This window comes from Pongo pygmaeus, chromosome 7, assembly GCF_028885625.2.
Source record: "Pongo pygmaeus isolate AG05252 chromosome 7, NHGRI_mPonPyg2-v2.0_pri, whole genome shotgun sequence".
NCBI classification, from domain to species: Eukaryota; Metazoa; Chordata; class Mammalia; order Primates; family Hominidae; genus Pongo; species Pongo pygmaeus.
The window spans coordinates 84,338,193-84,353,907 of NC_072380.2; the positions used below are offsets into that span (position 1 = coordinate 84,338,193).

The 15,715-nt window shown below is 38.4% G+C and overlaps 1 pseudogene; it reads right to left on the reverse strand.

Moving 5' to 3' along the window:
* Positions 1-1,276: 1,276 nt before the first annotated feature.
* Positions 1,277-15,715, reverse strand: part of LOC129042094 (transient receptor potential cation channel subfamily A member 1-like) — a 60,427-nt pseudogene continuing 45,988 nt past the window's right edge.

Below are 15,715 nucleotides of genomic sequence, written 5' to 3' on the forward strand. Positions count from 1 at the left end.
AGAAAACCAAACATCTCATGTTCTCACTCATAAGTGGGAGTTGAACAATGAGAACACATGGACACAGGGAGGGGAATACCACACACTGGGGCCTGTTGGGGGGTGGGGGGAAGGGAAGGGAGAGCATTAGGACAAATACCTAATGCATGCGAGGCTTCAAACCTAGATGATAGGTTGATAGGGTGCAGCAAACCACCATGGCACATGTATACCTATATAACAAACCTGCACGTTCAGCACATGTATCTCAGAACTCAAAGTAAAATTAAAAAAAAAATCTATGAAAATCACAGAAAAAAAATCACATAAAGAGAGAGTCATCCAAAATATACTAACACAATTATGACCAATTTTTATGAAGTCACACTAGAAATGATGACATAATATTTAAAAATTATCTGGCCATTTTAGATTAGCACACGTTAAATAATCCCAATAAAATGCCCACTTCAGCATTTTAAATTTCAGGCAACAGTCTCCAAAAGAAAGCCCTAGAAATTTTATCACTAACAATTTTAATATAGACAAAGAAATAATCAGGTTTTACATTACGAAAATTCTAAAATTACAAAGAAAATATTTATAAGAGATGGTTTTAATGGAATTTCTTTAAGTTTCCCAAAAAGGCAGTTCTTTGTAAAAGTTGTGCTTTCAAAGTCAGTCAAGTATATCATGAGAAAAATAAACTCACTCTAAAAGGAATGACAATAGCATGCCGTTGTTACGTTTTATTTCTTGTCTGGTCACAGGAGAAGTTCTCTCTCATAGTCTACCCACTGAAGAGGCAGGGCTTGGGGAGGAGCACGTGATATGTGATTTGCTGCAAAGACCCATCTAAACTGGGTAGTACTTCGAGGAATTCATACAAGCGATTCTGTGACTTTCTCTCTGACAAGGGATTAGGGCAAAGACTCTCTGTAAAACTCAGATGTATGTTTCTAATTTTGCTGGACAACACGCTCTTGGAAATACATTGATTAAATAAAGTTTATTTTTGCTTGTTTATAAATCTTGACTCTGCCAGGTTACAGGCAGTTGGTGACTGTATGTAGAAATTACATGAATTTATGAGCATTTATTTATTTAACCTTTTAAAAAATCAAGCTCAAATTTCTATAGCACATCAGCTAGTTTATACTTAAACACTGCAAAAAATTTATGAGTTTTTTTTTGTTTTCAAACATTTATTTATCTAAAAAGAGTTACAGGAAGTAGAACTATCATTGAACTTTGAAATAGAATTCTGAAAAAAACATAGAAAAAAGGCTAAGAAAATATTAAAGGGAACTTCATTGAGCAGCAGGACTAGAATGAACCTACATGAAGCTGTATGTATCTTTCACAGAGAACCCTGAAGAAATGGAAGAAACATTGGAAGCACGAAGAGTAATCATAAAGAGTTACCAGATTTGAATACACCTCTAACTGTAATAAATGTAGAGTAACATAAAGGACATACATTATTCAACTATGTGTCCAGCAATCCAAGCATGAATCATGTCAGTTACAGTATCTGTAATACTGATAAAAATTTTTTACAGTCATAAATGTTTTAAATAACTGTTTTTATTAGATTTGGTTTTAATTCGATAGTATGAGCAATTTAATTTTTGGTAGTTTCTGATTATAAAAATTGAATTAACATTATAATGTTAGTTATTTAGGGTAATGGACTTCCTTCTATTTAATAAAATACCATCTTCTCCCACTGGATGGCAACAATGACTCAAAAATCAAAGGAGTTTTGCAAATTGCCTTAATGTGTTGCAAGTCTCAAGTAAAGGACAAGTGAAGAACCAAATATACGAACAGATAACTACAAAACCACAATAATATAGTTAGGTACCCCAAGACAGGAAGTGCACAAGTTCATGAAACTGTACAGTACGTAGAAATGAGCAATTTTTTAAAAACTTACTGTTTTTTGTCTTATGATCTATTGATAATACTGATTATAGTTGTTTAATTGGAATAAGAAAACCATTGTAAATGGTATCATAATCCTAAATGGATTAAGTGCCATCAGACATACAAATGAGCTACATGGACACATCAAGGCATCATTTTTCTCTAGACCAAATTTTAAAAGTAATAGTTTGTGTTGGACTACTTGTAAGTAGGACTAATGTCTCAATTATCCTAGATATATACTTGTATACCTAAAACATTGGCTGGTACCTACAGATATTTAATATATATTTATTGAACAGAAACAAACCAAAGATATACTTGATCATATAAGGATATAAGATTTTGTAAAATTCCCTTCCAGTCATATCTGCTTTCCATCTTTGCAATTGTGGCAAAGGAATGTCAGCATTTATCTACCCATGCAACAAGAGTATTGGGGGCTTATCCTTTATCAGTCACTTGCTAGGTGCTGAGAGTTTAAATTCAAATAATACCAGGTTCTTGACGTCAGAGAATTGACACTTTGATGGAGTAGAGACTTGTAAACAAATAATTTTAGGAGATTCAGAAATATTTACAGATATATATCTATACGTACTGCTGTTAGAGAAGAAAAAAAGGGGCAAGAAATTCCAATAAGGGACAGATCTTAGTCTTCAAAAAGAAGTACCATTGAGGTGCTTTGCAAACTGTTTGCCTGCTAGTCAAAATAGATGAGTCTCTCATCAGTCAGCAACATAAAATATCAATACCATTGCACTCACAAGAAAAATACTTGAATTAGAAGTCATGGAGCTCCTGTTAAAATTCAGGCAAATAAAACTGAGATTCAGTGAATAGATTCTAAGTGTGTGGAAGACATGATCTATTTACACATTTAGAAAATGGAACAGGTTTGGGCTGGGTGTTTCTGCTTCCCCACACTCCTTTAAATCTTGGTCAAAAGCTGCATGAGAAGAGTGCCCCTCATCCCACAGGGTCATGAAGAAGAGCCCTCGCGGAAACTCTTCTCCCCAGCATCTCTCTGCTTGTTTGCTTTTTTGTTTTTTGTTTGTGTGTTTTTTGTTTTGTTTTGTTTTGTTTGAGACTGAGTCTCCCTCTGTTGCCAGGCTGGAGTACAGTGGCGCAACCTGTGTCCCCCGGGCTCAAGTGATTTTCCTGCCTCAGCCTTCCGAGTAGCTGGGACTACAGGCGTGCGCCACCAGCTAATTTTTGTGTTTTCAGTAGAGGTGGGGTTTCACCATGTTGCCCAGGATGGTCTTGACTCTTGACCTCGTGATCCCCCCCACCTCGGCCTCTCAAAGTGCTGGGATTACAGGTGTAAGCCACCGCACCAGGCCGTCCCTCTGCTTCTAATCCTCCTCCATTCCCCTCCTGAGTCGAGGCTTCTGCTGAGGAGCCCTTACTGGAGATCAGCATCCTGTGATCCTGCGCATCCACGAGACATATGCGCCTGTAACCTCCCTTGGAAAGGGTTTACATAGGATAGAACGGAGGGAGAGTTACTATTGTTTTTACTTCTTCTCTAAGCCATGTTTGCTCTCGCACACACCAGATTTCGGTGGCTTGACTTCTGTGAATATAAATTTGTCAGACACTTCTTTTGTTGATTTAGTTCCGTTGGTAAACACTGGAGCACAGTCTCATAGTCATCTCTCAGAACTGTCAGCTACTAGGAGCTAAAAAAAAGAGGGACTCCTAGGCATACTGCCATTCAACAGAATCTCTTTCTTTATTCTAAGAGTTCAAAAAATATGGTACAGCCAGATTTTTTCTTTTTCACAGAGTTAAGTATAATCCAGCTAAAAATAGTGCCGTGTTTTAATATCTGTAACCTAGAATTTTTATCCACGTAAAAATATTTTCACTTCTTATAGCCCTTTGTGTAAACTTTGCTGAAGGAAATTAATTAATAGATATATGAGTACTTAATTTTAAATGTGAATCCCCATAAATAAAAACATATTTTCATTGGCTAATAAAATTCCCTCATCCCCTCAATTACTTTGCTCTCTCCAATGTAAGTGCTTTTTAGGAAAAATGGGATGACAGCTGGCATTATTTGGTCTCCGTTATGTGCATGGCTGACTGATAAGCAACTTACACACATTTTCCTCTTCAGGTCTTATAAGAAACTTATGTCTCTCTTAGAGAGACATATTATCTCCATTTTCCTAAGAAGAAAACAGATTTGGGGGATTAAGTAACATTTCAAAGATCACATAGAAAAATGTCAATGCTGGAATTTGAGCTATGGTCGATCTGATTTTAAAAGTCTACTTCTAGATTTGTAAAATTTAATCTGTCCTTGACACATGCATGGAATAGAAGACTCTTCCTCTAGCACTGGCAGAGGAAAGGATTAGAATAATGAGATAACTTTCTACAATATGTAAAACCATGTACACCTAACAACACATCAACAATCATACAATTGAAAATGTGGTTTAATCGTATCTGTAGATATGTTTTGTCATAGGTGAGACCCACACTTCAATAGCAACAATAAAAATGAATTAATATTTAGAATATAAATTCTGGCACATACACCACATATTCTTTAAAATTGATTGAATATATTGAAATAAAACCAGTCATGTAAAATGACTTGATGATGAACTTATGGAATATCCTATCGTTCTCAGTGTATGTTTAGAACTTTCTGGTGTTCCAATCTTACCGTAGATCAGGGGCTTACAGCCTGTGCCTGGTACCATCAGGACCCAACAGGTGGATGTTCGATATTATCTTCTTTTATCTTTTAGGTCATTTGCCAATCAGGAAGTTAAACAATGACCTATGTTCTTCATATAAGAAAGCAGAACATTTGGGGCCTTTCCTGTTTCAAAAATTTCTCTGTATTGGCCTAGAGGCTTCTCTTACTTGGACTTTTGCGGTGGCTTGAGGTCATAGTTTTGGGATGCAAACACGTAACGTTCACCTCCAACTTCTGACTCCATTTATATTTCTCATCTATTTATTTCTGCCTTGGTTCTTGTCTGACATCTTGATTCTGGTACCAAATTAGTTCTTCATAAGAATGAATCTACAAGTAGGCCCTGCTGTTTATTCTAAGTTTTTCTTAAATCCTCTGATTTTCTTCCTAGGTATGTCTCCATATATTTAACTATAAGCAGTCCTTTTTCAGCACATTATATTGGTGCTCATAATATGTTATCAGAAGACTAGTTTTTGCTGCACATCATAAAAACCTGGATTCCAATAGGCTTGAACTATCCATTATTCCACATAGCAGCAGATCCAGAGAAAATGCAGGCTTCAAGTTTGGTTGACCTGGTGATGTCATCAACGATCCACAATCATTTCATCTCTTCTCAGCCATTCTCAGTTTAGGCTCCGTTTTCAGGCTGGTGGAAATATAGCTGCAGCAGTTCAAGTTTTCTCATTCCGACACAATATCTAGAAGGGAAGAGAGCATCCTTTTCTGGAGGTCTCTCTTTGAGCCAAGGAAATGTTTCTTGAAGGTCCCTGCAGACTTCCTCACACGTCTCATTGGTCATATGCCCAGGCTTGAACCACTCACTGGAAAGAGGAATGAATCTGCATTGATTCAGGTCAGTCACCTAGGTGGAGTGAATGTTGGGGAATCAGCCACAATATTCACATGTAGTGAATTTCTTCCAAATATGTTATAAATAGTGATGATGTTGGCATACTATCTGGTTGTGTGCATAGTGCCATGACATTGGTCTGTTGAAAACAAAGAAATATTTTACATGGTGTAATATATTGCAGGCTCTTGGGGGCAAAACTACAAAGTATTTTTGATGCAATGTTCCTGTTATATTTACAGGACCTACTACATGCTGGAGTTCTCTGATACAATGCTAATAAATTTATCCAAAGCTAAAATTTGAATGAATTGTATTAGCTGCTTCATCTTTATGAATAAAATTGCATCCTTTCAATAATGGGTGTAATACCATATTAAGTGATGCATTTCACTGTTGCTGGCTATGCAGGATACGCTAAGAGACTGTGATTCTGGTTTTCCCAGCATTGATAGATCATTCACCTCCATACCACCTAAAAGAAGAAAGTTAAAGGCAGCAGTATATTTATTTGTTGAGGGTTGTCACCATGCTCCCTTTCCTTGCTGTGGGTGAGTGGAAGGAAGCTGCAAGAGGACCACTCACAGAGCTTGGCATATGCCCATTAGTATTTGGAGGAGGTAGCAACTGGTACCTGATGTCTACCTGAAAATGTCTAATGGGAAAGATCTGGCCAACCACTCTGAAGGCAGAGCAAGAGGAGTGTTCTACATTCAGAGAAAGCCACTCTTCTACCAAAAGCAAGGACAAGGTATGTTTCCCATGATGACCAAAACCCGCAGAAGGAAGGTGTTCGTGAGTCCTCTTAACAGTGATCTCAGTAGGAAGAAAACTAGGAAAGCAGGGTGTGGTGGAAGCCAAAGAAAGAATGGGCAGCAATTACAAACATTCTTAGATATCAAGTGCCCATTGGATTTGGCATGAAGTTCGTTGGCACCTTTGGTGGTGAAGGAGTAAGCCCAGTTGCAGCACATTGCATTTTCACGGTCATCAGTTGTAGGTTTGATGGAAAGAAATTGAGGAAGTTTCCATCTGTATTCATTATTTGTTGCTTCATAACAAGATCTCCCCCCAACCCCCGAAACATAACAGCTTAACACAGCACACATTCATTATTTCACAGTATGTGTGGGTCAGTAATTTAGGCACAACTTATCTGGGTCCTCTGCTTTAGGGCTTCTCAGAAGGCAACAGTCAAGGTGCCAATCAAAAGTGGAGTCTCATCCAAACACTTGTCTGGGAAGGAGCTGTTTCCAGGGACAAGTGAGCCTCAGCAGAATTTAGTCCCCACAGGACTGTTGGGCCGAGGGCCTCAGTTCCTAGCCAGCTGTTGGCAAGAGTTCCTTGCCACATGGGCCTCTCAAATATGATGACATACTAGTTTTATATCACTGAATAACAAATTACCACAAATTGAGAAACTTGACGGAATCCAGAAACGCTTGACTAAGTTCTGTGAATCTCATAAGGTTGAAGTCAAGGTATCAGTCATGCTGGGTTCTTTTCTGGAAGATCTGGGAGGAAATCCACTTCCAAGCTAATAAAGGCTGTTGGAAGCATCCAATCCCTTGTGGTTGTAGACCCGAGGTCCCTGTTTCCTTGCTGGCTGTCAGTTAGGGCCTGATCTTTGCTCCTAGAAGCTGCCTGCATTCTTCATCATGTGGTCACTTCCATCTACAAAGCCAGCAATGGCGTGTTGAATCATTTTCATGCTTTAAAAGTTTTACTTCCCTTATTGCCACCTGTCAGGGAAAACCCTTTGTTTTGAAGGACTTGCATGATTAGATTAGGTACACCCAAATAGTCTCCTATCTTCAGGTTAACTGTGCCATATAACACAACACAACATAACATAACATAACATAACATAACATAACATAACATAACATAACATAACATAACATAACAGTGAAAGTGATATAAGTTTCATAGGTTCTGGGGATTAGAGTATAACATCTTGGGGTAGGGTAGGTTACCTTTTTATGTTTCTATTTTCTTCTAGGAGTAGGGGGCCTAGAGCGAGTAGGACTTGCTATGGGCAAAAGTTTAGAGTCAAGTGGGGAAGTGTTCAAATAGAGTTAAGAACAAAGAAACAGACAAATTGGGGAAACAGAATTATTGCTGGGAAGCACAGGATGATGCCTTGAGGTAAGAGGTTAGGAATTCAGCTATTAAAAGACACAAAATGCTTATAATTTTCAAAATTCCCTGTCTTATTTGTGTAGCATACATAGATACAAGATAGCATTTTTAGATTCATGAGTGGTCCAAGGGACTTTGATTAACTTAACTATAGCAAATATACCATTCTTTGTGAGACTATCTGATGGGCAGCCATGGACCCAAGGAGATTTTCTACCCAAAATCTCACAAATTTCCACTCCCATATGTATTTATTTTAGGCAACAATAATCAAAATTTGGTCAATGTAATGGCATAATTAAAATGTGAAATTATTGTTGTTATGCAAAGCGTAAGTGGATACATGTTTAGTGTTAAAAAAAATTGAGCTAATATTGAGTTGGTAGTGTTTCATCTGATTTCAAAATTTCTGCAGGATTCTCCAGCCTTGAGCAATTTGAACTGTGCAGTGAATGAAACTACTGAAAGAAACTAGCATACAATAAGCAAATGAAAAGTATGCAGTTGTATAACTCTTAGGCATATTGCTGGACAGTACAATATTATTCTGACCTTAAACAAGTTACTTAACTTCTCTGGGCCTTAGTTTCTTCATCTTCAAAAATTAGGAAAATAGTATGTCTCTTGCAGTGTATTAAATGAGACAACAAAAGTAATTAAAACAGAGTAAGGGATACATGTATTTATTTATCCTAAATGTATTTTTTCTATTTTGTTGTTCAATTTACACCAAGAAGAATTACTAGTCCAAATGTTGCCATTCAAACCTTAATTGTTATAAAATCAAGTAAATGTCTGAAATCTATTCTAAGATGCTACAAAAACTTAAAACAACATTATATATATATTTTTCCCTTTGGGAGGGGAGTCTAAAAACAATGCAATCCCCTTTTCAGTAATAGAAACTTTATCTTAATTTTATATTTATTCAAAAGACTAATTTACAATCACTAATTCTAATGTTGGCAAAGAACCTTATTATTTCTCTAATGGAATTGATCTGTAAATTTTCATACTTCAAAAGTCTTAATAAATAAATATTAATCAGAGGATCTCACAAAAACTGTGACTGAAAAATATACATATGAGTTCAGCCAAGAAAAAAATGAGTGTAATCAGACTGCTACTCAATTTTAATATTGGAGAACAAAGAAGGTAAATAGCTAATTTATGACAAATGAGGATTTACTCATTGCCAAAATACAATGGATCATTTGTTGTATACTTAAAAAAGTAAGATCTTAATGGAACTTAATAATATCAGCTTTTCCAGTGGCCCTTTTTTTTTGTTCATATAAAACTTGATTTTTTTCAATTAAGTACAATTGCAATTGTACTTAATCAAACTGCAATTTGAAAATAGTAAAGTACATTTTAATTTGTTATCTACTGTTTTTGGTAAATCGATGCATCACCGACAATCAAAGAATATACACATATAGATATTACTGTCATTCTTATATTACAAGCCACATTTACTGACTCACTTAAATGACTTAATATGGTGTGTATACCAAATTAAAGGCTGGAGTGATCATTGAAAATTTCTAATCACTTTTGACAGCTTGATTCTACTCTGCTTTGTAAGAGTTAGGCTTTGTAAGCCTACTCAGAAGATAGTGTGGGGTTAGAGTAGAGCCTAGACTGTTATTCAGGGCGAATTTATCATTTTATGACTACACAAAGGAAATTAACCTGCAAAGAACTCAGGAAAAACAGTCATAGAGATGAGGGGAGCCCAGGCATGGTTATAATTAGCACCCAGTAATTCTGGCTCTTTATATGGTCCGTCTTCCATTATAATGCAATGGTCTTGCTTAGTCTTTGATCACTTCATATACTTTCTATAGTGGACATTCCAACTGTGAGTGTGTGTGTGTGTGTGTGTGTGTGAAAGAGAGAGACAGAGTTAGGCTTTTTGTTCCCAACCAAATCTCATCTTGAATTATAATCCCCATAATTTGTCACGGGAGAGACTAGGTGGAGGTAATTGGATCATGGGGGCAGTTTCCTGCACACTGGTCTCATGATAGTGAGTGAGATCTCATGAGATCTGATGGTTTTATAAGTGTCTGGTAGTTCCTCCTGCATTCATTCTCCATCCTGTACCTTGTGAAGAAGGCGCCTTGCTTCCCCTTTACCTCTGTCATGATTGTAAGCTTCTTGAGGCCTCCCCAGCCATGTGGAACTGTGTCAATTAAACCTGTTTTCTTTATAAACCACCCAGTCTCAGGCAGTTCATTATAGCAGTGTGAAAATGGACTAATACAGTAAATTGATACTGGGGAGAGTGGGATACTGCCATAAAGATACCTGAAAATGTGGAAGTGACTTTGGAACTGGGTAACAGGTATTGGTTGGAACAGTTTGGAGGGCTCAGAAAACAAGAAGATGTGGAAAAGTGTGGACTTGTTAAATGACTTTGACCAAAATGCTGATAGTGATATGGACAATGAAGTCCAGGCTGAGATAGTCTCAGATGGAGATGAGGAACTTGGGAATTGGAATAAAGGTGCTTCTTACTATGCTTTAGCATAGGGACTATCAGCATGTTGCCCCTGCTGTAAAGATCTGTGAAACTTTGAACTAGAGAGAGTTGATTTAGAGTATCTGGCAGAAGAAATTTCGAAGCAGCAAAGCATTCAATAGGTGCCCTGCATGCTCTTAAAAGCATTCAGTTTTATGCATCCACAGAGAGATGGCTTGGAATTGGAACCCATATTTAAAAGGGAAGCAGAGCATAAAAATTTGGAAAATTCGCAGCCTGATAATGTGATAGAAAAGAAAAACCTATTTTCTGTGGACAGATTCAAGCCAGCTGCAGAAATTTGCATAAGTAATGAGGAGCCAAGTGTTAATCCCAAAGACGATGGGGAAAATGTTTCCAGAGCATGTCAGAGGTCTTTATGGCAGCACCTCCAATCAGGCCCAGAGGCCTAGGAGGAAAATACAGTTTTGTAGGCCGGGCCCAGGGCCTTGCTGCTTTGTGCAGTCTTGGAACTTTGTACCTCATGACCCACCCATGGCTAAAAGGGGCCAAGGTACAGCTCAAACCTTTGGTTCCGAGGGTGCAAGCCCCAAGCCTTGGCAGTTTACATGTTGTGTTGGGCCTGAGAGTACACAGAAGTCAAGATTGAGGTTTGGGAACCTCCATCTAGATTTCAGATGATGTATGGAAATGCCTGGATGTCCAGCCAGAAGATTGCTGCAGAGGCGAAGCTCTCATGAAGAACCTCTGCTAGGGCACTGTGGAAGGGAAATGTGGGCTAGGAGCCCCAACACCGAGTCCCCACTAGGGTACTGCATAGTGGAGCTGCGAGAAGAGGGCCACCATCCTCCAGACCCCAGAATGGTAGATCCACTGACAGCTTGCACCATGCACCTGGAAAAGCTGCAGACACTCAATGCCAGCCTGTGAAAGCAACTGGGAGGGGTGCTGTAACCTGTAAAGCCATAGGGATGGAGCTGCCCAAGGCTATGGGAGCCCACCTCTTGCATCAGTGTGACTTAGATGTGAGTCACTGAGTCGCATGGAACTTTAAGGTTTAATGACTGCCCAACCAGATTCCAGATTTGCATGGGACCTGTAGCCCCTCTGTTTTGGCTAATTTCTACCATTTGAAACAGGAATATTTACCCAATGCCTGTACCCCCATTGTATCCTGGAAGTAACTAATTTGCTTTTGATTTTGCAGGCCCCTAGGCAGAAGGACTTGCCTTGTCTCAGATGAGACTTTGGACTTGGACTTTTGGGTTAATGCTGGAATAAATTATGACTTTGGAGGACTGTTGGGAAGGCATGATTTGTTTTAAAATGTGAAAGGGACATGAGATTTGACATGGGCTGGGGCTGGAATGACATGGTTAGGGTTTGTGTTTCCACCTAAATCTCATCTTGAATTATAATCCCCATAATCCCCATAATGCCCACATGTCAAGGCAGAGATGACGTGAAGATAATTGGATGATAGGGACAGTTTGCCTCATGCTGTTCTCACGATAGTGAGTGAATTCTCACAAGATCTAACGGTTTTGTAAGTGTTTGGTAGTTCCTCCTGCATTCATTCTCCTTCCTGCTGCCTGTGAGAAGGTGCCTTGCTTCCCCTTCGCCTTCCACCATAATCGTAAGTTTCCTGAGGTCTCCCAAGCCATGTGGAACTGTGAGTCTATTAAACCTCTTTCCTTTATAAACTACTCAATCTCAGGCAGTTCTTTATATCAGTGTGAAAATGGATTAATACTATGTGCGTGTGTGTGTGTGTGTGTAGATGTGTGTTCTTTATTGCATATTATAAACACTTAGCTGTACATACACACATATATATCTACACACAAATGTAAGTGACATGTGACTAGGAAAAACAAATGAAGTATATCTTTGCTGTAATAAAAGATACTGAAAGGGTAAGGTTGGTCTCCCACCCATCTGCTCTCACAGGGACAGTATGTATTTAACACAGATGCTATGGATGAGCCACCCGAAACATGAGGGCAAATTTCACCCTCTGTCACTTAGTCCTTTCACATCTTGAGTTAATCATATTCATTTTTTTAAAGCACAGCTATTTCTTTCTCATAGGCAGAGATGGCTCAAAGTCTATAAAATGACCCCCTTAGGAATAACACAAGGAATGGATGTCAAGCAATGTCAGGTTATTGATGTTATTTGTTACGTGTACTTACAAAGAATGTCCCACCACATCTGGGTTTGTTGGGACATACGGTGGTGGATTTCTGATCCACTTTGCGTATGCAACAGCATGGCAGCTTCTTTTCTAAGCTGGTATGGAGTTCCACCTAAGATGCATTTTGGATTTATTGACAGAACCATTAATTAGTATCTGAAATTCTTATATGGCACAGAGGCAATCATTAGTACAGCAAAATGAATACTGATTCCTACTTCCTGACTTCTGGACAGCAGCTGGGCTGACCTCTCACTTTCATTTCAGAGAATTCTATGAGAGCATTAAATGACCCTGTAGGAAATGCATGCTACATGTCCACTGCTGCTATGGGCTCAGACATAGGTTTCAGAATGGATGCAGAGAGTTGCTTAAGAAATAACTCAGGGGAAGTAGGAGAATGGCTTCCTGGTTTTCCAGTCGATGCTGTTTTTGATCCGAAACAAGGCACAGATAACATGGGGGTACTAGGATTTGTGTTGTTTACTTTCAGGGAGCAAAGTAAACAAAATATAGCATCGTACTTTTCAGCTCAACGCCACTGGCACTGTAGTTGAGTGAGCTTCCCCAAGATATTTTATTTGGTGCTACTGCTTGTATTATTATTTTTATTCCCCAGTGTATTTTAAAGAGGTATTAGGGCATTATGAGGTATTGCTGACATACCTGCCAAGAAGTTTATACATCCCCTCTCCATATAAACATACCTGGAGTCCTAAACCCCATCTTTGTGACACTAACAACCTATCATTAGCTCTTCCTACCTCTGATCTTTCCCCACTAAACCAAGATAACAGCAGATCACCATATACACCATTTTCATTGTGGAAGAGCTAATAATAACTCTCCACTAACTTACAAAGTAATTTGAAGCACTTCATAATTTACTGCCCTTTTGCTAAGGTTTTTCTCTGCTAGTTTTGAATAAACCCCCCTGTCATCTGCAGCAATCTAGTTACCCACTAACATGAATGATCCTTCCAGACAAGGGGGCCTTGGGCCAGTGCCTTGGCCATTTTCCCTGTTCTGATGTGGTCCTTTGCTCTTACTGGCCCCTCCTTTCAGGACGGTATCGATGTCCTGCTAAATCCCAACCATCTTTCAACACTGACTCATCTCACCCCCTCCATGTAGCATCCCTTATTTTTGCATGTTTTTATGTACCTGATAATCATTTAACTGTTTCTGTTCTCTAAATGTTCCAATCGCTCTGTATCTCTGTATAATATACACCCATGTCATACAGCATAGAATTTAAGGATAGTTCTCAGTTGATTTTTGATATTTCATTCTATGAATGCCTAGCTGGTGTGCTAAGTAGACATAGTTCACTTAACAGTCAGGGATCACATCTCTCTGTTTCCTCTGGGCTCTCATGCTAAGCATCCCAGCATCTCCTGGGATGCTGCACTTTGTTCACTCTATGTATTGAAACATTGTTTTTCAAAAAATAAATGTTAATGTATGGCTGAATGAATAACAGAGAAGAAAATTGTGACAAATAAGAGTGAAGAGGAGACAAGAGTGAATAGAAAGTTATAACATAATATGATTTTTCTATCTCTCAAACTGGCCAAAGTTTCTGAATGCGTATAGTAAACTGGTCAACAAATATCCTTGAAGCATCAAAAATGCCCACTTGAATTTGAAATTTAAAGACAATCCAGTCAAGAACAGGTAAATAATTTGGTGTTGTATTACAGAAAAGTAACTCACAATATTCAATAGCCAAGGACCTAGCCAAGAAACTTTGACACCACATTTTACATCAAATTGTCCATAAAAATAAGAGAGACGTCACAAGAGAACAAAGCCACATAGATTCAGTTAAAACTTCAATATAAATCATGCTGTGGGGACCCTGTGATTCCCTGCACAAAATAGAAGAAGCTCCTTTAAACAGCGGGGCTAGGATGCCAGTGATGCTCTTGATCAAGCAGCTAGCTACCTGGGTAGCCACAGGTTAACATAACAAAAGATGCTCAGGCAATTTCTTAATTTCTCTACTAAAATTGTTCTAGGACATTTTTTTCATCATCTTTGATTACAGCAGGTATACCAGATAACATGCAAAAAGACACAGGATGTGACTCCTCAGGATTAAGAAAACATCCATTGCTAAATAACTGTGCTCTCAGAAAAGGAAGTAATTATAATTGTATTAATTTCAGTAGGTTTAAATAGATGTAATGTAGACAATGCCTAATTTAGGATGGTTCAACTCATGCTTTTTTGACTTTATGATGGTGTGAAAGTGATACACATTCAGTAGAATCTATACTTCAAATTTTAAACTTTGATCTGTTCTGGGCTAGCAGTATGTGGTACTCTCCTGGGATGCTGGACAGTGGCAGCAAGCCACAGAACCCAGTCAGCCACATGATCAGGAGGGAAAATAGCCCAACTTAACAGTGTAAGTGGTGTAAATTTCTAACTGGCATATTCCTACAAAATGCCCATTTTTGACTTGTAATATTTTTAACTTATTGTGGGTTTACCAGAACATAACACTATCATAAGTGGGGAGGCACTGCACTTACCTGCATAGCTATCCTCTTCAATGACGTATGTTTCTGGACCTCAGCAATGTCACCAACTGCCAAGCCAATCTGAAGTATGACACAAAATTAAATCACTACAGTTGAATGGTCCACCTAAAAATGCATGTAAGGTCTGTCTTAGTCCATTCAGACTGCTGTGACAAAATATTTTAGTCTGGGTAATGTATAAATAGCAAAAGTTAATTGCTTACAGTTCTGCAGGCTGGGAAGTCCAAAATCAAGACTCAGGCAGAACTGGTTTCCAGTGAGAGCCCATTCCTCACAGGTGGCACCTTCTATATGTTCCCATATGGCAGAAGGGCAAAGGAGCTAATAAGCTCCCTCATAGCTCTTTTATAAGGGAACTAATTCCATTCATAAGGGCTCTCCTCTCATGGCCTAATCACCTCCCAAAGGCCCCACCTTCTAATGCCATCTTCTTGGTGATTAGGTTTCTATATGTACATTTTGGATGGGATAAAAATTGAAAGCATAGCAAGGTCTCTGTGGCTAAATTGGGAGACTGGGCATGTGATCTACTAGTAGTAGCTGCAGAATACTTTGGTAATACACCTTACAGAAAACTACAAGGCTTATATACCTCTGCAACGATTATGGCCACTTTCAGAGGTTCAGTACTCTTAAGTGTTAAGACACACAAATTAATCTGAAATTCATTTCATTTAAGATAAAAATCTGTTTTGTTTTTTTGTTTTTTTTTTTTTTTGCAAGGACAAGGATGATGTGATATCACATGCCATTGGGTGTGGCCACACAACATGGTAGGAAACTCCAGGAGTTTAGTAACTAAGGTAGACAAGAGTGATTTAACAACATGGAAACAAATACCAAACTGAGAGAATGA